The sequence below is a fragment of the Anas platyrhynchos genome, chromosome W (assembly GCF_047663525.1).
Source record: "Anas platyrhynchos isolate ZD024472 breed Pekin duck chromosome W, IASCAAS_PekinDuck_T2T, whole genome shotgun sequence".
NCBI lineage: Eukaryota > Metazoa > Chordata > Aves > Anseriformes > Anatidae > Anas > Anas platyrhynchos.
This window is the reverse complement of record NC_092620.1, coordinates 3,461,756-3,488,803: the sequence shown is the minus strand read 5'-3', so window position 1 is coordinate 3,488,803 and position 27,048 is coordinate 3,461,756. Positions and strand designations below refer to the sequence as shown.

The window sequence follows — 27,048 nt, the reverse complement described above, 5'->3', positions numbered from 1 at the left end:
TGACATCGCTGCCACCTTGTGCCCAGGTGCCATTGTCCCCAGCATGCAGGGACAGCCAGCACCTATGCATCCCATAGGCTGGTGTTTTGGGAGGACATGGGGCATGCAGGCTGCCCCACTCCTTCTGCTCTAAATAAACTACATTCCACAGGCCAAAAAAAATGCAAACCCTTCAGATCCTGGCTCCTCCAAAAATACCCCATGGCTTAATGCCACTCATAAATACTTCTGGCGCATTCCCAGCTGCAGGGTGGGCTCTGAGCCTGGGAGGCCACAGGAAATGAGGGGCTGGGCTGGGCTGGGGCAGGGAGAGGGGGGCATGTGAACTCCCCAGCCCATCGCCCTGGGGCTGCATCCAGCCCAGCACAGGGCTCCCCAAAATGGGGTGCAGGAAACAGCTTTCTGGGGGCAATGCTGAGGGCAGCCTGGATTTTGGGGGACATAGGGAGGACATGAGAGGCATCCTCCAAGGACCAAGGGGCTGCAGGAGCCATGCAAAACAGCAGAGCCGCTGCTGGACACTGGCAAGTAGTATTAATGCTGATGAATTAGGCACATATTTGGAGGAGAGCCAGGAACCCCCAGCATGCTACTGCTGGGGAGGGGGGAGGATCTATCTCCTGTTGTTCCCAGATGAGGATGGATGGCTTTTGAGGAGATGCTTCAGCTCAGGGCAAAGCTGGTGATGTGCATGATGTGAGGAGCCAGGAAAGGGATGGGGGCTTTTAAATGTGTCATCATCGTGTCCCCCCCCCCCCAAGGAACACAGTTCCCCAGGCAGCTGGGGCCATCAGGGTGACCCCATCTGTGAGCCTGCCCTCGAAGCCATCCTCCAGGGTGGCCGCCAGGACAAATGGGTGCAAGGGGTGCACATCCCCTCTCCGTTCCCTGCTCTGGGGTCTGAGTGCCCTCCTGGGGAAAGGCTTTTCCTGCTAACGGTATGTCCCTGGGTGCCACCTGTGCTGCAGCCTCATCCCATCCCAGGAGTTCCTGATGAGCCGGGCTGCAGCTTCCCAAGCCCAGACAAATTTGGGCCGCTGGCACCTTGTGACTGAGGTGTCCCAAGTCCAAGCACCACTTGTGCCTGCTGGAACCTGTGTGCAAAAATACCCCCCACAATCCAGCCAGAAATATTTATGGGGCCGGAGCTCTGGACAGGCTGAATCCTGCCCCATGTCCCTCCCACATGGATTTAGTGCTGGGATCTGTGTCTCCTCCCCTCGTCCAGAGGATGTGGCCAGGGGTCCCCACTGCTGGCAGCCCCCTGCCCAGGTCCAGGGGTGGCAGGGTGGGACGTGCCTGCTTGCTTTCCTTGCTGTGCGATCAGAGGGTCCCATGTCTGGTTGTACCTGGGTGGGAGCCTGGTGCCAGGTCAGGTCAGCACAGATTGTCAGGGGACAGCTGGGAGGGCTAGGATTCCTGTGGGAGGCACAAATCTGCCCTGGAAACAGGCCACCATGGGAGAATGTCCCAGGTGAGGGGGGACAGCATCTTAGCACCCTGGGCGTGCCAGTACCCCAGGCTCAGCTGGGATGCTGTGGGATGCTGCTGTGCTGTGGGGGGACCCAGAACAGCCCCAAGCCCCACAACATGCCCCCCCGCCCCAAGCAAAGGCCTTGCAGAGTTGTGACATGCAATACTCACAGGGCAACTCAGCCTCTTGAGTGTTTGCTGGTGCTGGTATGTTCTGGGGAGGGGGGGATGCAGGGTGCAGGGGACAGATCGCAGGGAAAGAAGTGTCCCCACTCCGCCCCACAGCATCCCTTCCACCACTCGGGTCTCCCCAAACCCAGCTGAGTGATGGCATGGGAGCAGGTGGGGAAGTAGCCAAGCTGGGGCAGCTGCCACCTGCACAGGTCAGCCCCAGGGGGCTATTTCAGGGCCTGAGCTCAGCACCAGCAGCCAGGAAAGCTCAGGCCACATTCCTGGCCCTCTGGCACGCAGACGGCCGCAGCCACAACCGGGGTGGTTTGGGGGGGTCAGCATACTGGGGGATGACCCACCTGCACCCCCTCCTGCTGCCCTGCCCAGGGATATTTTCAGCTGGCTGCAGGAATGGGGCCAGGAGTGCAAAGCCCCAGGGGCAGTTGCTGCGCTGAAGCCCGGCCGGCCCTCAAATCCCCTAGCAACAAAATCCTCCCTGGCCCCCGGCAGCACCTGCAAGGACTGCACATGGCTGGCAGAAGGGGTCCGGACAGCTGAGTGCCGCTCCTGGACATGTCTCGAATAGTTTCCATGCTGTATAAGCACCCGCACTGCGCTTCCCCACCACCACCAAGGAGGGCTGGCAGTCCCCTCACACAGCCCGCGGTGGGGTCTGCAGCACCCCTGCCCACCAGCCCTACTCCTTGGGGCCACCCTGCACCGTCCCAGTGCCCCAGGTCAACCTAGCAGACCCAAACAGATGCTGGCCACCTCCTTGGGTTGCAATCTCCCCTTCCCTGCACCTCCCCATCGACATATGCACGGAGAAAGCAGAAAATCCTTTTTTATTGATGAAGGCATCTTCCCAAGGAGCCATCCTCATCCCCCTACCGCACCCTAGAGCCTCAGGGAGAGCTGGCTTCCTTCTATGTGTAATAGGGGATGCTTAAAGTATCAAAATACTGAGAGAAACCTCAGCAAGTGCAAGGGGAGGGATAGGGTCCTGGAGCCATGGAGGGGTGAGGAGTTCCGGGCCCCTGGACAGGCACTGGGCTGCAGGCAGTTAGTGGGGATGACGTGAACAAGGAGATAAATGAACTTTGAAAGCTGCAGGCTCAATACTACAGACATTTAGAAGTTATAAAGAATACTGGAAAATCTTGGAAAACAATGCAGGCACTTGGGAAAGAAAAGGAGGAGGGCAGAGAGGCAGGATCCTCAGAAAAGGGGACAAGGTGGGGGAGACCAGTTCTGGGGCAAAGCCATCTTGCACCAGCCCTGAGCAGAGGCACTGTGGTGGTGAGCCTGGGCCTCCAGCAAGAAGCCCAGACTGGAGAGGATGCTCTGGGGTGGTTCAGTGCCTCCTGGGGATGCTGCAGAGGAAGAGGGGTGGGCAATTCAGCCAGCAGTAAGGCAACAGAGGTGAAAGGCGGCTCTGTGCAAGAGCGTAGCAAAGGAAGGTGCAGAGCAGCGTACAAGATAGGGCAAGACACCAGCCTTCCCCTCTCCTACCTGGAGGAGGGAGAAGAAAGGAGCTAGAGAAGGAACAACAAAGGCACAAGAAAAATTCTGAAAGGTCTGGAGGGCCGGGACCCACCACAGGAGGGAGCCCTATGTCCCTGCAACTGGGGCTAGCAGCAGGGGCACCCTGAGCCGGTCCAGGACAGGTCCCACTCCTAGCAGCCCCCTACAGGGGTGCTGGTTGGGCCCTGGCGCGGGCGCGTGGGAAGGCGGGCTGGGTGGCGAAGCGGAGATGCTGGTGTGGTACCTGCTCGGGGCAGTGCTGCGCAGTGTATGGGTTAGTCCTGGTGCGCTGGTGCAGGCAGGGCTCTAGTCTACCCGAGGCAGCCCGGCGTTGCTCGAGGTGGGGTGTCTTAAATAGGAGCCGTCGTCAGCAGTCTGTGCAGTGAATGGCAGGAAGTCTCTGCCCAGGCACAGAGCGGTGGCGTGGGGCTCAGTTCTGCTCCTCCTCCTGCAGCTCGGAGGGCAGGAACTTGTACTGCTGCTGCCGGATCATAGCCAACTTCTTGCATGCCTCCTCCAGCTCCCACTCCTTGTGCAGCATCTCCTCCTGGGTTGCAATGATTTGCTAAGGGAACACAGTGAGATGTCTCAGCAGCCCATGGCAGTGACAGAGAGCACACCTTGCTCTGCGCCCTCCCATCCCCTCCCACCTCGTGGTTCCAGAGCAGTCCCTGCATCCCAGACCATGCTCCTTGGGAGACATGGGAAAGTGCAATGTGCCCTGCAGGCAGGTCTCACATCCAGGAGGCAGAGATGGAACCTGTGCCACCCCACACTGGGCTGCACCCATCCCTTATGCAATGCTCTGCCCTTTGCACGCATCCTGGATGCTGGTATGGCACAGGTGTCACACCAAGAAGGCAGGGTGTTACACTGTTAGGACATCAGGATGAGCATGTTCACTGGCTGTGCCCGCAGCTACAAGCAGCAGGAAGACTGCAAAGCCCAGCTGGGTGGGATGGGTGCCATTTCCCTGTCTGCAGCATTGTTTTGAGGCTCTTTGGGAACATACTCTGTGTTGGTGGATGGCAGGACATGGCTGTAGTGGTGGCAGCCAAAGCTCCCCCTGCCCCACTGGAGTAGCCCCACTCCTCACTTGTGCAATTCCCCCCACCATCTTCTCCTTCACCACCACAGTCTCATCGTGGTCCTGAAAGGCAGCTGCCTTCTGTGCTGCCTTCACCAGATTATCTGATGCTCTCTTCACGGCGTTGCCGGCGGCCTGGAGTGGGAAAGAGGTGGGGAAACAGCATCCTAAGCCTGGGGCACAACTGCTGCCTTGGCAGGGGAAGCCCTGTCCCAGCAGGGCAGGAGAGGTGGCCGGGAGAGGTGGGAGCTGCAGGCAGAGATCCCTGAGGATGGCTTGCTGCCAGCATCACTGCTCATGACCATTTCAGGCGCTGCTGCTCCCAGTCAGGCTCCTGTGGCGCTTCCCTCACTCTGCTCCCTTCTGAGTAGCAGGGCAGGGACTTCAGGGCAGCCTGGCTGACCTGTCCCAGATTTTGCCCTGAGGTGCCACACCCAAGGTCCCACTGGGATCCTTGTGTTAACCCCCAGTATGTGAGCATTAACCTCCATGCCATGGTCACGGAGGGTTAATCTCCTATGACAAAATATGTCCCCAGACATTAATGCCAGGGATTCGGTGAACACATTTCAGGCATTCTCAAGCCAGACCATCAGCCCTGAATGTTCCCGGCTCAGCAATCCCAGCCTGGTGGACAGGAGCCCAGAATTATGCATGCATACAGCTAACTAAGGTCCAAGCTACATGGAGCCTGCATCCAAGTGAACCACTGACAGTATGCAGGCAGGGAGCACAACCTTGTGGAGATGCTTCCTCTGTGCCATGGCCTCATCCCACAGTCCCACATGCCCCCTCTCACCACCACCCACCCTTCAAGCACCCACATGGGTGTTCAGGAGCCTGGAGGAGGCAGCTGGGGCTCAAAGGCAGCCTGGGACTCACCTGGAGCCTCATCATGGCATCTGAGTCATGGTCAGCCTTCACCTTGCAGGCCACCAGGAGCTGTGCTGTGGAGGCAGCCACCTGCTTGTCTGACAAGATGAGCTTCTCCTCACTGGCGTGGCCCTGCACTGCCACGTTGGCAGCTTCACACAGGTTGTTGGTAGCAGCAGCCACCATGCATGCCTGCAGCAAGAGAGTGTCAGAGGGGTGTGGGAGCCTCCCAGGAGAGGGTCCCAGGGAGGACATAGGGCTTGGGATGGGGACAATCAATCAGTTTTCATGCCATATCCCAGCTGGTGGGAGAGGGAGCAAGCAGTGGGGATGCCTCCTCCATGGAGGCATCCCACAAGGGCAGCACATCCCCCTTTTTGGAGCAAGAACAAGGGAAGATGTCCCCTGCCCCACAGGCACTACACGACCTTGATACTCACGGCTGAAATGAGTCCCTGGGACCACTGCCCATCATCCACTGCGTTGGCTGGGATGGCTCCCACCTGTGAGGCAGGAGAGGACTAGTGAAGCACGAGGGCTGCGGGCAGCCACTGGAGAAGGGAGGGAGCCCACCACAGTCCTAGATCCACCTGCCTGTTCCGTGAAAGCTCTGCATCTTGCCAACTTCAGCCCCAGGGTCCTTGCTAGAACATCCCACCCACCTTCACCTCAATGTCTCTGAGCAAGCCCACCTCCAAGGGGTCAGCCCAGGACCCCACAAATTGTGCACACAGTGCTTTGGTACTGACTCACACACTGTTCCTTTCTTTCCCCTTCCCAGCCTTACCTTTCCTTGGGCCACTAATTCTCGCTGGGCTGCTGAGGCTGCCTTCACCAGGGCACTCATAGCTGCCACAATAGATTTGGCAGCTTCCAGGATCTGCTTCTCAAAGTCCAGGCTCTCATCTGCTTGCTGTACACAAAAACAGGAGCGTGAGTCCTACACGGGGCTGCCAGGAAGGTGGCAGGGGGCTGAGGGGGGCACACGTAGAGCTGGGGACAGGAGTGATGGCTGTGGGACTCAGGAGAGAAGGGCCTGCCCCAGAGGGGGTTCAGGTGGGGCTCAGTACCCCATGCTACCTTAGGCTTGGCCCTTGGCTTCAGCTGCTCTAGCTTCTTAGATACAGCCTCAATGGCAGCCGCTGCCCCCAGCAGCTCGTTCTCAGCAATGACCTTGGGGTCTTCTGGGTCAACCCACTCCATCCCTAGAGAAGACAGAAAACAAAACAGGTTAAAGCCACATATGGCTTCATTTCTGATCCACCCTACCTCCTCCCATCAGCTGCTGAGCCCCAGGCTTAGATGCTGTCCTGAAGGTGGACAGAGCCATGGAACTCACCTTTCATGGCTTCAGCTGCTTGGATGAGCTCAGTGACAGAGCTGGCCACCCGCTTGGAGTACCCAGCCAGCTGCTGCTTCAGCTCGTGGGTTGGCTTCTGCAGGATCTGGGGGAAAGGAGCAGGTCTAAGCACCTTAGGGAGATCACAAAGCAGAGGGTGGACCCTACCTGGCAGCTCCTTCTGACCCTGTTTTGCCCCTCGCCCCCAGAATTCATCTGCCTGAAAAAGTACCACCAGTCCCACCTAGGGCCCATGGCACCAGCAGCCACACATTTCAGGCTGCTGCTGGTGCCACTGCAAAACAAGGGGACCCTGTAAGTCCATTTGAGGTGCTCCCCCCACAGAAAGAGAACCCCCACCCCCTGTGAGTATGTATTGTTCACTGTTTGCCATCCTGTCTCAAGCGACGCTGGCTGGTCTCCTCCTGTGTGGGGACAGGATGATCTTTTCCTTTTCCTTGGCCCTGTTCAGTCCATGGCTTCTGGGACATCTTGCAGCACCAAGGTCCTCAGTTCAAGTCAGGGTCCTTCCAGCACTCAGCAGCTGCCCCCCAGGATCTCCTTTTCTCCCCTCTTCAAAGCACTTCAAGCTCCAGAAAGCCATCCCCCCTCACCGTTCCCCTTTCCGAGATTCATCTGCAAACACAAGCTGGGCACGGAAGGACCCTGGAGCCAGGTCCCAGCCCCTGCAGGGACATGTCCCCTTCCCAGAAGATCCCCCCTGCAGCTGGGATGGAGGGCAGGCATGCACACACTACAGCACACCAGAGGCCACACATTAGCTTGAGCAGGGATGAGTACAGACACAGACAGCGGGGTCCTGCCCCAAACCACGTAGGCACAGCGCCACCCCAGTGCCGGGCTGGGAACACAGACACGCTGCTCATGCTGAGGTTAGACACTGGCAGGCACACCAAGTGTCACTTTACTCACCAGCTGATGGGGGAGGATGGAGAAGAGAGAAGAAAGCAGTGAATGCTCTGGCAGAGACGTGCAGGCAATGGGGATACGCATGGGGTGGGGTGAAGGAGGTGAGATGGAGAGGTGGGGAGGAAGGCTCAGAGGTTCCAGGCCCTGCTACCATCACCACTTCATACTTCAGCCCTGCATAATTCCTGATGGACAGGCTCCTGAGGCTCCCAGGGCTGGAGGAGGCACCCGCACCCAGAGCGGCTCTCCTCCTCACCCCGCTTGGCACCTCATTTCTCCCCACCCTGAACTCTTTAACTGCAGTTCTCACCCTGCATTTCTCTGCTTTTGGTGATGGAGACCTATTGTTATTAAATAACAAGTCCCCATGGAGGTTCAAATTCCTTCCCCTCCCCAGTGAAATACGCTGCTGGCTTACTCTTTTGCTGGGAGCCAAGTTTTCCATTCCGAGACAAATAACTCTCTTGAACTCTAACCACTTCTGCTCGCACGCTGAGGCGTTGGTTCCCAAAGGGACAGATCCAGCATACATACAGCAACAGTCTTCACTGATGCTGGGGGGTAAGGCAGTATCCTGTCCATAACCTTCTCTTCTACATCCCTCAATGTGGGGCAGGGCTCAGCGCTGCAGACTGCCCCATCAGCACCTCCTCATCCCTTCTGCTTGCTGCCTTCCGGGAACCTGCTGCCCTCCCATAAATGTGACCTCTGTGCTGGCTTCCTGCATTCACAGACCACAGTGCTGCAGAGTCTGGAGGGTTCCTGACTTTATTTGGGACTTGTGTGGGGCCATCCCAGCAAAGTCATGGCAGTTGCATATGGCAGGGAGCCCCCAAGCTGACAGCAATGGCCAATTTGCCCTCGTGAGCATGTCTGGACAAAAAGCAGTATTATTAAGTCTATCATCTGCTCTGACAAGATTTTTAAAATTGCTAAATGGTCTCTTTCTAGAGGCCATAAGCTTACTAAGATGTACCTCCAATGAATATTTCATGGGATGGACTGCATGTATGATATTCAGGAGACATTGCATGACAGATGGAAGCTTACACCCAAAATGCAGTGGAATAACATGCTTCTGCAAGTAGTCTGACCTTGGGCACTGCCACAGTATGTCATTAGCCCAATCATCTGTTAACAACAGGTCACCCAGAGAATTTCACCTAGCATTTCAGTCTTGGCTGCGATGACTTATGTGTGACTAAAGCATCTTCCAGAAAGAAATTTGATCTAGATGCAGAGTATGAAAAACTCACTGCTCTTTGTAACTGTATCCCAATGGTTATGTCTTTCAGATAAAACCATCCTTTGATTTCCCCCGTCTGGCTTCAATTTCTAGCCCTTGGGTCCTGCCTACCTCCCTCTTTGTTTTTAATCCCCTTTTAACCAACCTAGTGAAATCATGCTGCATAACTGACCCCATGCTTGCTCTTTTTCCTTGCTTCAGGTCCAGGGCTATCATCAGATCTACAGGCACACATTCTGTGCATCCTTGCAGCAGGATCAGCTCTTACAATCTTGCCAAGAATGCAAACCACTGGAAGCACTTCACTGAATCCTTTCTTCCCAACTCTTGGTTAATCTAGCCTTAATTCGCTTCATATGAACTACACTGATCTTGTAGGATAGCTAATTAAAGCAGCCAACTGAAGTACTCGGGAGGACTAAGCTGGAGGAAGACTGGATCAAAAGAGTGCAGCTGGCCTTTGCAGTCAACACCTCTGCCACTGCAGGCACTGCCTGTCTCGCACACTCTTGTGTAAGCTTAATGAGCTCTGTTTTCACACTGGCTAAGTTTCTCATTCCCACTACTCATAATGGAAGCTGCTTCAGGATTCTGTTCCTGTGTTGTAAATTTCCAGCCTCTGTTTATGGCCAGTTAATCTCCATCTGTTGTTACCCAAATACTTTTCTTCAGAGCTTGTTGATCACTCTGACATCTGCTTCTGTAAGTAATTATAGGCAGCCCTCCCATCCCTCCTCACCTTGCCTGCCTAAGCAATCAGGGAACATGGGAGGTGCTCCTTTCCTGTATGGGACCATCATGGGGATGGAGGTGAGCCACACGCTAGGTACAGGGGCAAGGAAGGGAAGAGGAATCTGGCACCTGCTTTTTCAAGATGATTTTGACATCAAATGTCTAGGTCAGGTCAAAGCAACTTTAACAGCATTAGCCCAGAGCACTGCAGCAATGAAGAGCTGTGCAGTCTCAAGGCAGCCAGCAGGTCTCTCCTTTATGTCAGGACCTGAAGGACAGGCAGCACGACCTGCATGCCAGTGGCCACTGCATGTTACCTCCTCCCCTGTGCTCAGCCCCATGGCAGGACTCACCTTGGGTGCTTCAGGGACAGGCAGTAAGGGGGAGCACACTAAAAGACCTCAGAGGGAAGAGCTGCAGAGCCCATAGGAAGTTGGGGATCTGGGGAGCACCCCGGTATCTATGGGTGGCCTCAGCAAAACATGGGAATGGGGCTGGGGACACTAACCACCAGCACGTGCTCCAGCAGCTCCAGGTAGCCACCAGCACATTCCCTGTCAAAGCGCAGCGCCCACTGCCGCACGTCCGCGCTCACCTCTGGGTGGTAGGCAGCCTCCTGGAACCCAAAGATAGCGATTCGCATCCAGACGCCTCCCCTGCCACAATGGGGCTCGTGGAGGGCACCCGGCTTGTCCCCCCAAACCTGTGCCAGCCCCATGTCCCCTGACTACCCACGCGGCACCTTGCAGGCGTGCAGCATATCTGCGATGGCACAGCGGCTCAGATTGGCCATGGCGATGACATCCTCCTGCCGACATGAGTTGCCAGCGGCCACAGCTTTGTCCGTGGCCATCGTAATGCCTTTTGTCATTCGGATGAAGTCTTCTGGGGTCGAGACCTGGGCAGGAGGCACTGGGGAGGAGAAGACCTGAGAACAGAGAGTCGGGTGAGGCGCAGGGCAGCAGGAGGGCAGGAGGCCAGCCGCAATGCTGTGGCTGTACTCACCACCAGCTCTTGATGGATGTGCTCTATCGTGGCCTCCAGCGCACGCATCCCTTTCGTGGCCTCGTCCTCGACAGTCTTCACCGTCTTCAGCAAGGAAGTGACGTTGGTGACCATCACCTGTGGAAGGGAGAACAGAACTGGGAAAAAGCCCCAAGAAAGCTCTGGAACGCTGCCAGCACCTGTCCCTCCCTTTGTGGTTTGGTCCCAAACTGTCCCTTCCTTCTCCATACTCCACCTCATTTTGATCTCCCACTTTGTGTTATGCCCTACCTTTTATGTGTCCCCTTGCCCTGACTACCTCCCAGTTGTCCTCCCATCCCTAGACAGGCACAGAAGCACCTTCCTGCTTTTTCTAGCCCTCCTGCCCCATTCCCTTCTCCCCATTGTGCCCCAGTGCAGACCTTGGCAGAGTTCTTCAGCTGGTAGACAGTGGGGTCATCCCCAGCTTTGCCAGCAGCTGCTTTGGTGGCACTGATCAGGTCCCCAAGTGCCTTGGCCACATCCTTCACAGCACTGATCAGAACCACCTAGGAAGAGCAAGACCAGGGTCATGGCTTGCTGTGGTCACAGTCAGGCTGTAGGTGGTGTGGCCCAGCAGCAGAAAATTAGGGCACCCCAGAACATGCCATATACATGGAGTTCAAATCAGCCAGTTCTGCTAGCAGGCAAAGCTCAGCCAGTGTTCTCCAAGATGTGCAGAGTCCAGCCCAGAGCACCAGATGACCTTTTACCCTCAGCTCCAACCCCTTCACACAAACTATAAGCAGCCTCTGTTCACCACAGACACCCCATCCTAGCTGAGTCTCTGGGTCTTCAGATCCCAGGATGGCAGCACCCAGCTTCACCACCTCTGCCAGGTGGGTGATGGTGGTCACAGAGGACTGGGCAGCCTGGGCTAGCTTCTCTTGGTTGGCCATGGCGTTCTGTACCAGCACTTTGGTGTCCTCCACCAGTGCCCTGGCTGTCTTCAAGATGCCCTCCCTGGTGAGAAGAAGGGAGTCAGAGAGGATGCAGCCCTGCAGAGGTGTGCGTGCACAAGGTGCTAAGTAATGACAGACAAACATCTGCCTCTACATGCACATGTGCTCCTTGCTCCCTGCCTTTCATCTGTATGAGCTGGAGGGGGAAACAGCCAGTATGACCCGAACTTGCAGGTCTCCTTGGAGCTGGTCCACAGCTTACAAAGATGCAAGACAGAGGGACAGAGCCTGCCCCACCTATCCTCAGCTGAGCAGGGGCTGGCCAAGGTGTTTTACCCCCCACCCTGGTACCTGTGGTCAGCAAAGGTTTCCGAGTTCTCCTGATTGAGGATCCCTGCTGTGGCAAACATGATGGTGGTGTCGAGGTCAGCGATGATGCCAGAGACAGCGCTGGCAGCGGTGATGCAGGCTTGCGTCCCACGGTTTCCAGCCTGCAGGGCTGCCAGTACATGGGACACCTGCATGGTACAAGCAGGGTGACTGAGTGAGGCAGAGCAGGTTCATGCAATCCCCACCACACACCTCTGACACCTCCCCAGGATAAATCAATCCAAGGAGAGGTCTCAGGAATTGTATGGTCTGGACACCCCTTCTTAGCTTCCATTTATTTTTATCTCATACCTATCATGCTTGGGGGTGCAGGAGACATTGGACTCTGCTACTTTCCAAACAAATACGGCTAGCACCTTATCAGAATGTTACAGCTCATTCCTTCTGTAAGCGCTAAATTCAATTTCTGCACTTTGGCAAGCACTCATAAGAGAGTAAGTTTCCTGATGGAAAGTAAGGTTGGAAAGAAAGAACCTACAAGAGGCCCTGGGCATGCAGACGTGCCAGACAGTATGAACCAGCGTTTGTTTTGCTTTTGTAATCTTGCTTGCAAGCATTGCAGCTCTACCCTTATCAGTTGGATTTTTTAAACTATTTTTTGTATGTTATTAATCACTGTGCTTTTTAGACTGGCTGATGGGCAGGATGCTTTCCATTGTACTAGCAAAAGACGCTGGGGATATTGATCACCTAGCATGAGCTGCAGGCTTACTAGAGACGCAGCAAATGCTACACACACCTCTTCTATGGCTGATTTAGAGAGCCCTGGGCTGCCACCAAGGTGTGGAACAGTCTTTCTCAGCAGGCCATTACCAGCACTTCAGCAGGTAGCACCTGGCCATTGCAGTTACCCATTGCAGCGCAAGTTGTTGTTATGGTGCCAGGAAGGGAACCCGTCCCACGCCCCACCAGCTGAATTGTGCCAGGGCAAGCATGGCACAGAGAGCAGACAGAGCCCAGCAGGACAACAAGAGAACCCAAGGTGGAGGCTCAAAGGGCACATGGCTCAATCTGGCATTCCTCCCAGCGCCTGCCTCCACTCTCCTGTTACCTGCTCTGGGACCCTTGGGGCAGCTCACCTTCTTGGAGACCTTGCACGCACTCTCTATAAGCTCCTTCTTGGTATAGGCATCGCTGGGGCTACACTGCAGGGCTCCAGCCTTGGTCACCAGGGTGGTGCAGCCGTGACCCAGCTCCTGGACCCGGCACTTGATGTGGGAGCCTATCTGGAGGCAAATGGGTGCATGAGAGAGCCTGAAGGGAACTAACCCCTGCACCCATCATACCTGATGGGACACACCAACCACCCCACCCAGCTCCTCTCCACCAACCCTCTCACCTCCTCGGTCTCAGCGGTGAGCGCCACTGGCTTGGCCTCTTGCACCAGCTGCCCATAGTCGTTGGTCAGCTGGTTGGCCAGTATGCCCAGCTCGTCCGGGTTGGTGGTGGATTTGGTGACCTGCCGATGGAAGAAGAACAGGGCTCAGGTGGGCCCTATGGTAGGACAGGTAAGCAAGGAGGACAGCTGCCCTGCCTGGGTGATACTGCAGCACCACTTTCTGCTTCCTGTCTCGAGTGGGGGTGAATAGGAGTGCAGTGGCAGCCTTACTGGCCCCTGCACCCACCATCTCCTGCACAGTCACTGCAATAGCCTTGGCCATCTTCACCATCGTGATCTGGTAGTCCACAAAGGTCCCCTCTGGCTCGCCCACTGGCCCCTCATCCAACTGCAAGAGAACATCAGGAGAGTTTGGCTCCAGCCCCTGCCCAGAGACACTCCTTGACTACAGCACGGCAAGAGACTTGTGCTTCCCTGCTTGGGGTTATGCCCACTATGGCCCTGGGCACTCCCTCCCCAGACTGGCCCCCAGAACTCCAATGGGGAAAGATCTAAATATCTTCCTGCATCTCTCCCTGCCTCTTTGGTTGCTCAAGTGCAGTGCCTCTCCTTCCCAAGCAGGACTCAGAGCCAGCATCCCAAGGAAGACAAGAAACAACTAAGTCCCACATAGGGTTTGACTCTGACTTCTCCTTTCCTTCAGCCCCATCCCTCTCTGTGTTCCCCTCACCTGGTTTATGGCCTGGGTGATGGAGTCCACCATGCCCCCAACAACACCTGCAGCGCTGGCTGCCTCGTTCAGTGTGGTGGTCAGGTCCTCCGCAGCCTCCTTCATCATCTGCACAGCTTCTTCCAGAGCCTCCTGTGTCTGGGCAGCTTGCTGCAAGGAGGAGATGGAATGAGAGAAGGAAGCTGCCCCCCCAGCAGGGACACCAGACACTTGCTAGGGATTTTGGTGCCCAGCATGCATGTATGACATGTGACAAATGTCTGAGGCTCACACTGTTGCCACATGCACCTCCTGCTCACCTTGGGGTTCCCACCAGCCTCCTTGGTGGTGTACAACATCTGCAGGGCAGATTCAGCCAGCGTTTTGGTCTGGTCCAGGAGGTTCATCTGCTGCTGGTGGTTGGGTGTCTTGGAGGCAGCACCGATAGCTGCCAAAATGAGCGGCTCAAAGTACTGAGCCATCTGGGACACCTAGGGAAGAGCAGTGTCAGTAGCTCCTAGCACACGCTGGTCAAAACCTCTCCTCCTAATGTGGACTCCTCCATACGCCTGGTGCCTGAACACCCTCTCCCCATCCCTCCCCTCCCATTACCTTGTGTCCCAGCTGTGAGGCCTCAGCCCACGCTGCACTGGCCACGGGCTCAATCAGATTGTTGATCTCCTGCACAGCTGTAATCATCTGGTTGTGTAAAGCCTGTTGCAAAGAGAGTGCATGGCAAGGCTGGCCTCACTGAGCTCTGCTAGAGAGGAGTTAACCTGCTGCCATTAAGCAAGGCTCCGAATTCCTGATTTCATCGCTAAACAAGCTCTGTCTCTAAGGGCTGTGTGACCAGACAGCCCTTCCCAGGTGCAGCACAGCCCTGCTCTGTTTCACTGAGACAGACATGCAGCAAGGACACAAAGCTTGGAACAAAGCTGCTCTATCCAGCACTAGACTGGATGGATGCAGGCCTCCTGCTAAAGACCCAAGGAGGGTTGCCAAAGCCCTGTGTGAAAGCAGAGGAAGCCAGCAGGGGCTCCAGAAAAGGATGCTGCTGCCCCCCACTTACCTCCTGGGAGATGCCTTCTCGAGGGGCCAGCTGCTGGCTTCAAGGGAGGGCTGGTCTACCTCCTGCATACACCTGTTCAGGATGTCAATGGCCTCATCACACTCCCTCTGTCCAGGAGCTTTGTCCCTGCGTGACAGATGGATTAGCATTGTACCAGGCTTGCCTGGTGCTACGCCACCCCTTTACCACACAACTCAACTGGTGCTTGTGGGGGGCAGGACCCCTCTCCTCAAGCAATCTGGTGTTAGAGCCAGGCCCCACAGCCCCACCAGCCCGTGCTCACCAGCATGTGTCTCCCATCAAACCATTTCAGTGCTGCAAGAAGGACAGCACCTTCCATCCCATCCCTTGCCTGCAACAGCAAGGAGAACAGGAGCAAGATGAGCCAAAACATCATCTTGGAATGAGTCCAACTGGGGGTACTGGTCAGTGGGGGCTCTGGCCAAGCACACCAGACTGGCTGAGAGGGTCCTAGCCTGCCCTCACCTCATGTTGGTGATCAGCTTCTTGATGGAGTCTGAGACGGTGCGAGAGTGGCTGGCCAGCACCGACCACTGCAGTGGGTCCTTGGGGTTAACGGCCAGGGAGCGGTCAGTCTGAATGAGGCCAGAAGAGCTCTCCAGCATGGTCTTGGCAGACGAGACGATGGGCTCCATGGTTCTGCATCCCTGTGCAGGGAGATGGTGGCCCAGTGACATGGATGGACAGGCATGCATGGGAAGTTACCCCTTCTCCTCACCCAGGAGCAGTCTCTTGATGCCCAACGCTCGCTGCTGCCTCCTCATTGCACCCTCCAGACATCAGCTCTGCTCTGGGTCCCATCCCACGCTCCGCAGGGACTGGCGCTGAGGCATGCAGCTCCTCCCCACCCTGCAGCAGCTCCCACCACAGGCAGGCCACTCCTCCCTGCCCCGGCGGCACCCCACCTCAGAACTGATCTGGGCAGGAACAGTGGCAAACTCCGGGTTGGAGGCGAAGGCTGTCAGGTTGTCCATGGCCTCTATCAGAGGAGCTGTGGCGGTGCGGCACCGCTCCCGGTTCTCCTCATTGAAGGTGCCGTCCAGGGCCTGGTGTGCAGGAGAGAGTGAGCAGTTATCCAGCCCTGAGCATGCCCCACATCCCACCTACCCTCCCATCTCTACTCCGCCTGCTTCTTGCAGGGCCACCCATGCTGCCCCAACACACCTTGATGGTCTTCACCAGGTTGGCGGTGCTGTTGGCCACCTCCTTGGCCGACTAGACAAACTGCCGCTTGGCAACGGGGTTGGCGGTGCGGAAGGCCAGGCGGCACGTGTTGCACAGAGCCGAGGTGTGCTTAGCCACAATGGTGGCTGCTGACAGCACTTGTGGAGAAGAGAAGATCGAGGCAGGATCCACAGCATCTCCCCACTCTTGCAACACTCCCTTTTAGGCAAGAAAATGCCCATCACGGTGCCCCACCTCATACTCACCTGTGACTGTGTGGAGGCAGGGTCCACTAGGTTCTGGCAGGCCATCTGGATGGCTTGGTTAGCTCTGGCAAACTGAGTGGGGTCTACCAAGCCCTGCTGTCCAGCCTGGCTGTTGAGATCAGAAACTCCCACCAGGTAGGCAGCCTGCGAGCACAAGAGAGGCAATGAGGGCTTGTGCCAGGGCAGAGGCAGGAGAGGGCTCCCAGCACCAGGCACGATGCATGGGGATGGGACTGAGCGCGTCTCACCTGGGCTGCTGCCTCTGTCAGCCCACAGAGAGCTTTGGAGGCAGCGCTGACGGACTCCCTGAACTCGGGCAGTTTGCTGTTTTTGGCATTCTGGGAGATGCCAGCCATGGACTCATCCAGCATCTGCAGGATACACAACCACCAGCTGGAGACCACCTCCTGCCTGGTGCTCCAGCCTCAGAGCTCACTGTGCTCCACCAGCCAAGCATCTAATCCAAAGGAAGACACTCACCTTGGAGTTCTCCATGACACTGTCCAGGCAGTTGAAGTAGGACATGTCATTGACAGCCTGGATGGGGTTCTCCAACAGCTCCTTCACCGCCTAGAGAGACAAGGGTGTCATGTCGAGGGGAAGGGTTTGCACTCTCCACATCCCACACCTTGCACTCACAGCTCCTTTTTGCTCTCTCCTGCCTCTTATGGCACAGAGGAGCTGCTCCTCTCCCCACCCCAGACATCTCAGCACCCAACCAAATCCAAGCCCCTGGCCTCCAATTCTCACCTCCAGCTCCCTCAGGGCATTGTCACACTCTTTCTGTCCTGATGCCTGCTGGATGCACATGGTGATCAGCTGATTAATGCTGTCAGTCACAGCCCTGCCAGGACAGGGGAGAGACATACCTGAATCAGTGCCAACTTCACCGCCCAGAGCTACCACTATTGCAAACACCTTAACCTGGCTGTGGAACATGTCCTGGTGTAGGAAATGGGCAGAGGTTCTGGCTGGAGGACATTCCTGCCTGCCCAAGGGTCTGTCTCTTCTGATAAGACTGTGATAGAGCAACAAGGTCAGTATGACGTTAGATAAATGGTCTCAGGATGGCCCCATAGCAAGCTGAGCTCCATGGAGGCAAACACCAGGACTCATGAAGTTGCAGACCCAGCACAAACTTTGGCACTTGACCACCTCCCTCCATGCAACCTGAGTAGTTCCTCCTACCGTGCAGCTGCTGCCAGCTGATTCTTGAGGTTGGGGGCTGTGGGGTCAGCAGAAAGCGCCTTTGCTGCCAGTAGCAGCTTGCTGGAGGACATGGAGACAGTTCTGTCTGTCTCTGGGTCCTGCACTGGCAATTTAATTCTTCCACAGATGTGGTTTCTTCCCTTTCCTCCCAGTGTCCCAGTCTCCCCCTCATTATAGTCAATTTATCAAATCTTCAGAAATATTCCTCAAATCCATGAGCCTATTTGCTTTTGTTACTGATTTCGAACTCTTATTCCTAACAGTTACAGCTTTTTTGCCTCCTTTGTGGTTGATTTAGCACTGCTATAGATGTGACTGGAGTGTCTCTGTGGATGGCCTGTGAGGAAAGTTTTAACAATTCATGAAGTGTCAATAGAGAGCTATTTGTATTTGTATGTTCTTTCTTTGAAGTCTCTGATGTCTGGGGGTTTCAGAACAACTGCTAACAACTAGTGACTGTTATGGCTTCTGAATGGGACACTATGCAAGCCCCTGATATCTGGCCAGGTGGCCAGGAGATTAAGGACATTAACAACATCCTGGTGGAGTGGAGACAACGTCCTGGTGGAGCGGAGACTCCCGATGCACCCAGCGCTGTTTGCTTACCTCTATTCCTTTAATAAATTGTAAACTTTGATTATAATCCTAATTTGAAGACTGAGCCATTTATAACATAGGGTATAGCTAATTGAACAAGTGCACAAGTGCCTTCCCAATTAGATGGTAGGGTGGACCGTAAAATCTTCCCTCCACCGTACCACCAGAGATCTGCCCTGGGGATCTCTAGTCTTGAGCAGTTTCCCATCAAGTCCTTGGTAGCACAAGGCAAATTCTCCCAGATGCCAGGTAGCACTCACACCCTGCCATGAGAGGCAAGCTGTATGGTTACCTATAGCTGTAGAGAATGCAGGGGGAGCCCTGATATCCCTATCACACAAGGAACAGCAAAGAGAGACTTACAGGCCTCATTTCCCCAGGCAGTCTTTTCTTGGTACAATGCAAGCATACATCACATCCCTTGGGAGTCTTTGGTCCACCCCCATGGGAAGGGCACTATCTGGGCAATCGGTCATCCTGAGGCGCAAGCATAGCAGTAGCTACGGTTGAGACTCTGGACGGTATATTTGACCCATTCTATCCAGGCATTCACATCCCCATACCCTGTTTGAATCTCAAATGTTTGAACTGCCACATTTCAGAGGGCCTCCTGTTTTCTCTCCTGTTTTCTCCTTGAGTTTCTCCCTTTCTCTGATGGCAATAGAGGATTGTTTCCATATGGAAACATTCTCAGTCTGGCTGTTGGGTCTCTCCCAGTTATTTGTTCTCTCTGCTCAATTGTCGTTGGGCATTTAAATCTCCACAAGCTAACTCCTCACAAGCATCAAACGTGACGGCTTGTGGTACATAACCCTCTGTCACAGTCACCCATATTTTGATGGGGTATCCCGTTTTTGCTATTATCTGGTCATGCCTTTTCCAAGTTGCCAATTGACCAAGGCCTTCTCTGAGGCCTAGAATCACTAAAAACAAAATTAGTCATCGATTTTTTCCCTGTCATTCTTCTTAAACCTTAGGTTTCCAAATAATTATCAATACAAAGAATAAGATGTACACTACTACTATAACAACCCCCCCTTGGGAGCACTGCAATTTGCTATAGATCTGGCCTTTCTCTCAATCACAAGTCACAGTCGTTAGTTACCTGTGAAAATAAAAGGTTAGTTTACAATTGTAAGCTTTTATCCTGCTCAGAGTCCACTATGAGATTTTTCTCTTCGATTTCAACTTCCAACAAGTCTTCTGTAGGAACAGCTTCCCAGGTACTAGCGTCGACGGATGCCTTCACTCGAGTATAGTGAGTCCAACCTTTTTCCACAGTTCTTACAGCTGTTTCAGTGGTTAGTAATTGTCCTTCCCATTCAGGCCGGAGTTGACCGTTTCCAGGTCCGAATCAGGACCCGGTTTCCTGGGTGATGGTGGTGAATGGGGAATTCCAAAGGTGGGGTTTGAGCCAACAACCCACAGGTCCTGAGAGATGACAAAGAAGAGGACAACCCCAGAATACAGTTCTTAAGAAAACTCTCTTGTTTTGAATTGTGGTATCTCATCCCTTCTGCCCAGATAGGGCAATCTGAACAGCATCTCATATGGTGAAATTCCTATATCCCTTCTTGGTGCTGTTTGAACCTGTAGGAGTAAGCATTTTACCCAATGAAGTTGGGTTTCTAACACTAGTTTAGTTAATTGCTTCTTTAATGTCTGGTTCATTCGCTCCACCTTCCCAGAAGAGCCGGGGTGCCAGGGGCTGTGAAAATCCCACTCAATCTCTAAGGCCTGCTTTAACCCTTGCAGTAAAGCTTTACACCCATCCAGTCACGTGGTCAATTAGGACAAACAAGTAACTCAGTAAAGTCTACCTGTATACTTTGGAAAGGTCACACCCCTGGCTCCCATCCCCCTCTAGATGGGTTACAGAAGACCTTTTTATTTACCTTTTGACATCTAGTACATCCTCTGCATATGTGCTTCCCTAAAGTGTATATTCCTACACAGACATGCTTTCTTAGCACAACATCACACATTGCTTGCACCTCCCAATGACTCTTTTGATGTAAAACAGTTAATATTTGCCTCATTATCACTTTATTCAGCATTTCTCTCCCATCAGGGAGTATCCATTTTCCTTCAGACTTCATGGCACCTGATTCCTTAAAAAAATCATTCCTTTAAAACTTTTTAGTTCTTTCTTAATTTTCAACATTTCCCTGAATCCTCTCTGGATTTATTCTTCATTTTCCCTCAAAGATTAGATGCCTTAAATACCTGACTTCTCTTTCTACACATTGTAATTTTTTTTTAATACTCCCAAGCCCTGCTTTCCCAGAAAGTTGAATAGCTTGTTAGTAGCTTTCTTCACAACTCTTTTCTCCTGTCCTGACAATAGAAAACGATCCACATATTTGTAATATTAATACCTCCTTGGGGGGTTGTAATTGCTCCAAAATCTTTTTTAGAACTTACCCAAATAGATAGGTGGCCCTGTAAACCCCTGAAGTAAAATTGTCCACCTATATTGTTGCTTCCGCCCCCATTTCAGGGTCTTTCCAGTCAGAGGTGAATATATGTTTGCTCTCAGGGCCTGAGAGCACTCCATTAATAACACTGTTATTCTTCTAGGATTCAGGCTACAACACAGGCAGCCTTCTTTGCCTGCCATTCCTTCATCTCTCTTCCTCTCCTTTCCATCCTGGCCCTGACTCCTCCTGAAGATTTTCTTCCTCTTTCTCCAACCCTCTGCCTCACTACCCACTGCACTGTCAATACCATTAGTTTCGCTCTCTGCTTTTCCTTCTCATCTCCCCTCCAGACACACACCTCCAGGGCCTCCCGCAGGAGGGTCCCCCAGTGACTGTTCACTACATCCCCTCCACCTTCTGAAGCATTTTCTGCATATCTTGCCAGGCTTTAATCACACAATGAACTTTCAAGAGCCCTTGGGATACCAGGTCCTCAGGACTCATCCCTGAGTACTTTCTCATTCTGACCCCAAGTCTCTCATATGATTTCTGTGTTGCACACTGTTATTATTCCAGCCAGGATTGGCAAGTGGGTATTTCTGCTCTGCCGGTATTACCTCTGGTCCTGGAGGATGAGCTCTTTCCCATTCTTGTATAGCAGCTCTCCTCCTGATCATTCCCATTTCTTTCCCTGTAAACAACATACTTATAGACATAATTCCCTCCCCCAAGAGTATAAATCAGGTCGTAGGAACTGGTCTAATTGTTCAACTAGGCTGTTGGGGTCCTTGAATAAAGACTTCCTCTCCTTCTTAAAAGTCCTAACCTCTCTGCTGGTAAGGAGGGGGGGTAGTTCACCTAAGAGGATACACAGTTAGTGTTAGTACTGTTAGTATCAGGGAAGGCAAAATTCTCAATATCTCTTCTACCTTGTTCTAATTCTTGCCAGAGCCTAGAGTACGATCCTTCTTTAGGGACAGTGTTAATTACAGTCCCTGTCTCCCTTCCTGGAGTGACTGCTGCTGCCACGGGTACAATATTAGGATTATAGGTAGCATAACTTGGCTCCTTCTCTGAAAAAGGAATCTTATTGTTTACACATAAATTTAAAGCCTGAATTTTCATCAGACCCGTATTTTGGACAAAATACTGCTGTTTCCTTAATTGGTTATTTTGTCCAGACTGATACACAATATTTAACCTTTTTTTAATTTATTTTTTCTTTTTCAATCTCCTCTAATTTTGGGACTATGTTTCCAATTTCTTATCATTCTTCAGGAATAACTATTAGTAGGCACTCCCCCAGGGATATCTCCCTGTCCCCTGGAACTCATATTTCCCATTTTTCCTTGCCCTCGTCAGTATGTTGCTACAGAAATTTCCCTTCTGCAGTGTACCACACACTAATGTTCCGATTATGGAAAATGGGGGTGTACTGCCAAGCACTTTCCCGTGCAAGGGTTACCGCACACCTATGAGTTTACCAGATTCCCTGGTGTACTTCCAAGCACTTCACTGTGCAAGGATTACCGTACACCAAATTTCCCTGGTGTAGTGTCAGCACTTCCCCGTGTGAGGGCTTACCATACACCAGATTTCCCGAGACTCTTCACAGAGTCTCACCCGACCCCCAAGGCAATACTTAATATTTCTTACCTTGGTCTGTGCACAGTTACCGGATCGATTCTTCAGTAGGTGACTGGATGCCGGACGAGCCCCCAAATTGTGAGAAACACTCCATAGCCAATAACTTAGGCTCAGGCGAGGATCTCAGTGAAGTAGTAATTTATTCGCGATTGCAATGGCAGGCGCCCCACAAGCAGGAGAGAGCGCATCTACTAGTTCCAAAACACAGTTTATATACCTTTTGATGGCAGGACCCTCCCCTGTTTCCCCACTGAGTGGGTAATCCAGGTTCACAGTCTATCTGATGCTTCACAAACAATGCATGGCCTTCAGTTGCTGGCCTGTTAAATTTCAATTTTCTTTTGACATTTTTACTGCTTGAAGTAGTAATGTTTCTTCACTTATCTGACTTGACACCGTGATTTTCACCTAATTGTCCTAAGGAGTCTGGTTGTCTGCATTTTACAAGGTCGCCTACTAAGCTTTCTTATCACTGTAAGCATATCTCAGTACCACATTCCCTCCTTCTAAACAATGTAACTGTAAAAACAACATTTATATTCCCACAAAACAAAGTGGAGTCACAGCATGAAGAACACAGTCAGAGACAATACTTGTTTGGTTGGTTATCATTCTAAATTATATTCTTGTGGTATGAATGAGATGCAGTGTCGCTGCAAAGCGAGTGCGGAGTTCTGATCCGCGGTTCCGTATTCTCTGCGAGGGGAATGGGCGGAGACGAACAAAGTGCGTGACAGACTGAAAAGAAGGGCTGTTTTATCCAAGTTTCGAGTGGTGGTGCCTAATATATGGGCCTGGCGGTGTATCTTGTGATCCTATTTTTGCTCTTAAATGTTTTGAGTGTGACAAGAAAAAGGCGGGAACATTATCTAAGTAACTAACAGTTGAGAAGTGTTGGTGTATTTGCTGCAGCGTTTGGTCAGTTTCCCAAGTACTGGGGGGGAAGGGGGCTGACTGATTATCAAAGCAGAACGGAGAGAGTCATTTCTTTGGTGGTTCGGGCTTGAGCCCTGGGAATTTGGTAAGAAGGGGGAGAGTGAATTTATTTAGGCGTCAATACCTTTTAAACCCCCATATTGACGGATGCACAGGAGTGATTCCTTGTTTTGTATGGGCTTACTAACAAAGTGCATGAGAAAAATTCGGCTTGAAATTCGGTCCTGTTGAAATGTAAATTTTTGTGGAAAAGGTGGTAATGTTTGTCTAGAAGACTGAAGGCTGCGAGCTTCAGCTGTTTTCCTGAAGTTCCGTGGATTTATGATTAAAACGGGGCTCGTTAATAATCTGAAATAGTAAAGTTTGTATGTGGGAAGAAGAGTTTAATCCCAGAGATTTGGGACATTTGGGAAGAAGATTAGGAAAAGATAGTAAAAACCCGCAGTAAAAAGGTTTGTGTGGAAATTGAAACAAAGGACAGTAACTAGTAAGGAATAATAAATAAATAAATAAACAAATAAATAAAAGGGAATGGGAAATCAAGGAAATGGGTAATATCCAAAACAAAGACGTTTTAAAGAAAACCTCCTTGGGTGCATATTGGCACATTCGAAGAACTGGGGGCACAGAAAGCAAGGGGACTTTCACTAAGTATTGCAATCAATGGTGGCTACTATATAAACTAAATGTCCACTTTATGGATCAATCGACTATAACACTATCTTGCAGTTAATGTTGTTAATGTTTTTGAGGAGAGAAGGAAAATAGGATGAAATGTTGTATGCTGATATGTTGTTTCAGCATCTTGGAGGGAAAAGGTATGGAATTAAGTTGGCCCCTGACTGAGCCTTTGGTGCTGGCATGAGAAAAGTACAGGCTGGAGAAAGATAAAGGAAGGGTTAAAAGGGGTGTTGAAGGTGTTAAAGGTGTGGCATGTAGTATTTAACAGAGCTGTTTGAAGTTGAATGAGCAGGGAAAGAGGATGTAGGAATGTTAATAGTTCTGCCTCAACAGGAGGCTGTGATCTCAAAATCACAGGTGTGAGCCCTCTGGGACAGAGGGACCATGATGGGTCCGAGAGAGTTGTCATGGAAACAGAAAAGCAGTTAACTCTTAAAACAACCTGAGTTTATGAGTGAGCTCAGATTGCCAATGGGACCGCTCAGGGAACTATTTACGATTGCATTCCCCTGACCGACCCCCCACTGAGACCCTAATCACCCCGGAAATAATGAAAACGGTAAAGTAAATACCAAAATCTGGTTAAATTGGGAATTGAGAATCTGTTCCAACAAAATCCAAAAGAAACCCCTACGGAATTTTTGGACCGACTATGAAATGCAATGGAAAACAAAACAAAACAAACAAACGAAACTGGAGAAAATAGGGGCTAAATTAGAAGAAGGAAAATGGACACTGCCAGACAGGCGAGAGATATTGCCAAAAGGTTATGAGAAGCAAATACTGGGACGTTTGCATGCACAAACACATTGGGGTACAAAGGTGTTAAGTGATCATTTACTAAAACAATTTGGTTGCATTGTTTTTTTTTTTTTGTTTGTTTGTTTGTTTTTAAATAGCAAAGTAAATTACATAACCATTGCTTAACTTGTCAGAAGATAAATAAGAAAGAGTTTCAACAAGCAGCCACGGGAGGGAGAAACAAAACATTTTTTAAAAACATTTAAAAACATTGCTTTAGCACTGCTATAGATGTGACTGTCTCTGTGGATGGCCTGTGAGGAATGCTTTAACAATTCATGAAGTGTCAGTAGAGAGCTATTTGTATTTGTATGTTCTTTCTTTGAAGTCTCTGATGTCTGGGTTTTTCAGAACAACTGCTAACAACTAGTAACTGCATAGTGACTTCTGAATGGGACACTATGCAAGCCCCTGATATCTGGCCAGGAGATTAAGGAGAAGAAAGAAGCTGAAGGACGGCTAGGAGACAAAACTTGCAGGGAACACTGTAAGCTTTTGACATGCTGCCAAGGAGTACAAAGGGGAAGGACAAGAAAAAAAAACCTGAGAGGAAGACTACGAGCCTTAGGCATGAAAGACACCCAGAGACCGCCAAGGGGGACCACCGGAGACTGATATGCATGCTCCAGTAGGAGGGTTTGGATTCCGGAAACTAATTATAATAACCCCGGTTTTTTTAGAAGTAGTAATGAATATGTATTAGCCTAGGAGCATAAAAATCGGCTGCTTGATGTAACGGGTTGTCGTGGTTTAACCCGGCCGGCAGCTAAACACCATGCAGCCGTTCGCTCACCCTCCCCCCTCCCTCTCTGGGACGGGGGAGAGAAATGGAAAGTGAAGCCCGTGAGTTGAGATAAAGACAGTTTAATAAGACAGGAAAATAATAATAACAAAAATATAATAATAATAATAATAATAATAATAATAATAATAATAATAATACAATGGTGATAATAGTACTACTAATAATAGTATGTACAAACAAGTGATGCACAATGCAATTGCTCACCACCCGCTGACCGATGCCCAGCCTAACCCCGAGCAGTCCGGCCCCCTCCCCCCAGCTAGCCACCCCTAGATATTGTTTAGCATGACGTCAGATGGTATGGAATACCCCTTTGGCTAGTTTGGGTCACCTGTCCTGGGTCTGTCCCCTCCCAGCTCTTACTGCACCCCCAGCCTGCCTGTTGGCAGGACAGAGCAAAAGGCTGAGATGTCCTTGGCTTGGTATAAGCACTGCTCTGCATCAATTAAAACATCGGGGTGTTATCAGCACTCTTCTCATCCTAAGCCAAAACACAGCATTCCACCAGCTACTAGGAAGAAAATTAATTCTGTTCTAACTGAAACCAGGACACGGGTGTGCGTCCTGGTGGAGCGGAGACTCCCGACGCACCCAGCGCTGTTTGCTTACCTCTATTCTTTTAATAAATTGTAAACTTTGATTATAATCCTATTTTGGGACTGAGCGATTTATAACACCATCTTCCCACTGGGCTGTCAAAAGAAGGAATGAGACAGGGCACTACGCAGTTGTCTCCTAGCTGCCTACGGCCAACAGCAGGTTTGGGGGTACCTGCAGGAAGTTCTGGCTGGCGGCAATGAGAGCCAGCTGGGCGCTGGGGCTGTCCAGCTGCAACTGGCTTCCTCGCACACCCTGCACCAGCATGGGGATCTGATCTGCCACCACCTGCGACCAGAGAAGAGGGTCACTGTGGGCACAGACTGCAGGTCCCTCCGGTGAAGATCCCACCTCCAGCCATGCAGGCTCTGGGTACTGAACCCGCCCCCCCTGCTGCCTGCAGCACGGCCATCCGCAGATCTGACTGCTAGTGGCTGTGGAGAGGGACTTTTTGTCAGGGAGTGTAACAATAAGACAACAGCTTTAAATTAAGGTAGGGTAAATTTAGATTAGATATAAGGAAAAAATTCTTCACTTTGAGGGTGGTGAGGAACTGGAACAGGGTGCTCAGAGAAGCTGTGGATGCTCCATCATTGGAAGTGCTCAAGGCCAGGATGGGACTTTGGGCAACCTGGTCTGGTGGGAGGTGTCCCTGCCCATGGCAGGGGGTTGGAACTAGATGGTCTTTAAGGTCCCTCCCAACCCAAACCATTCTGTGATTCTCTGATCCCAGGACCATTGATCAAATGATCAGAGAGAGTCAGACATGAACCTAGTCACTCAAAAGCCTTCTTGCAGGCATCCTCCCCAGAACCCAGTACTCTGTAACAAATCCTGGAAGCATCCGTAACTCATTTACAGATACCACACCCTACTAATATTTTGCTCAATGTGCTGCATGACACTAAGTCAAGTTTAAAAACCTTTAAAAAGCCCTCACACTGTATTTGCTGGAATAACTGTTCTCCTTAAAATAAGGCAGCTCAGCACAAACACGCTAAATGGGAACATAAACTACAATTCTCACAGCAGCTTTTCCCACCATTTTGCTCAGAGGCCTGCAGGCATCCAGACCCACTGGGAGTGGGGAAGTGCCG

The 27,048-nt window shown here is 52.0% G+C and overlaps 1 pseudogene; it reads right to left on the bottom strand.

The window, feature by feature from the left end:
- Window positions 1-1,970: 1,970 nt before the first annotated feature.
- The window catches only part of LOC101795363 (talin-1-like), a 42,927-nt pseudogene continuing 17,849 nt past the window's right edge, over window positions 1,971-27,048 (bottom strand).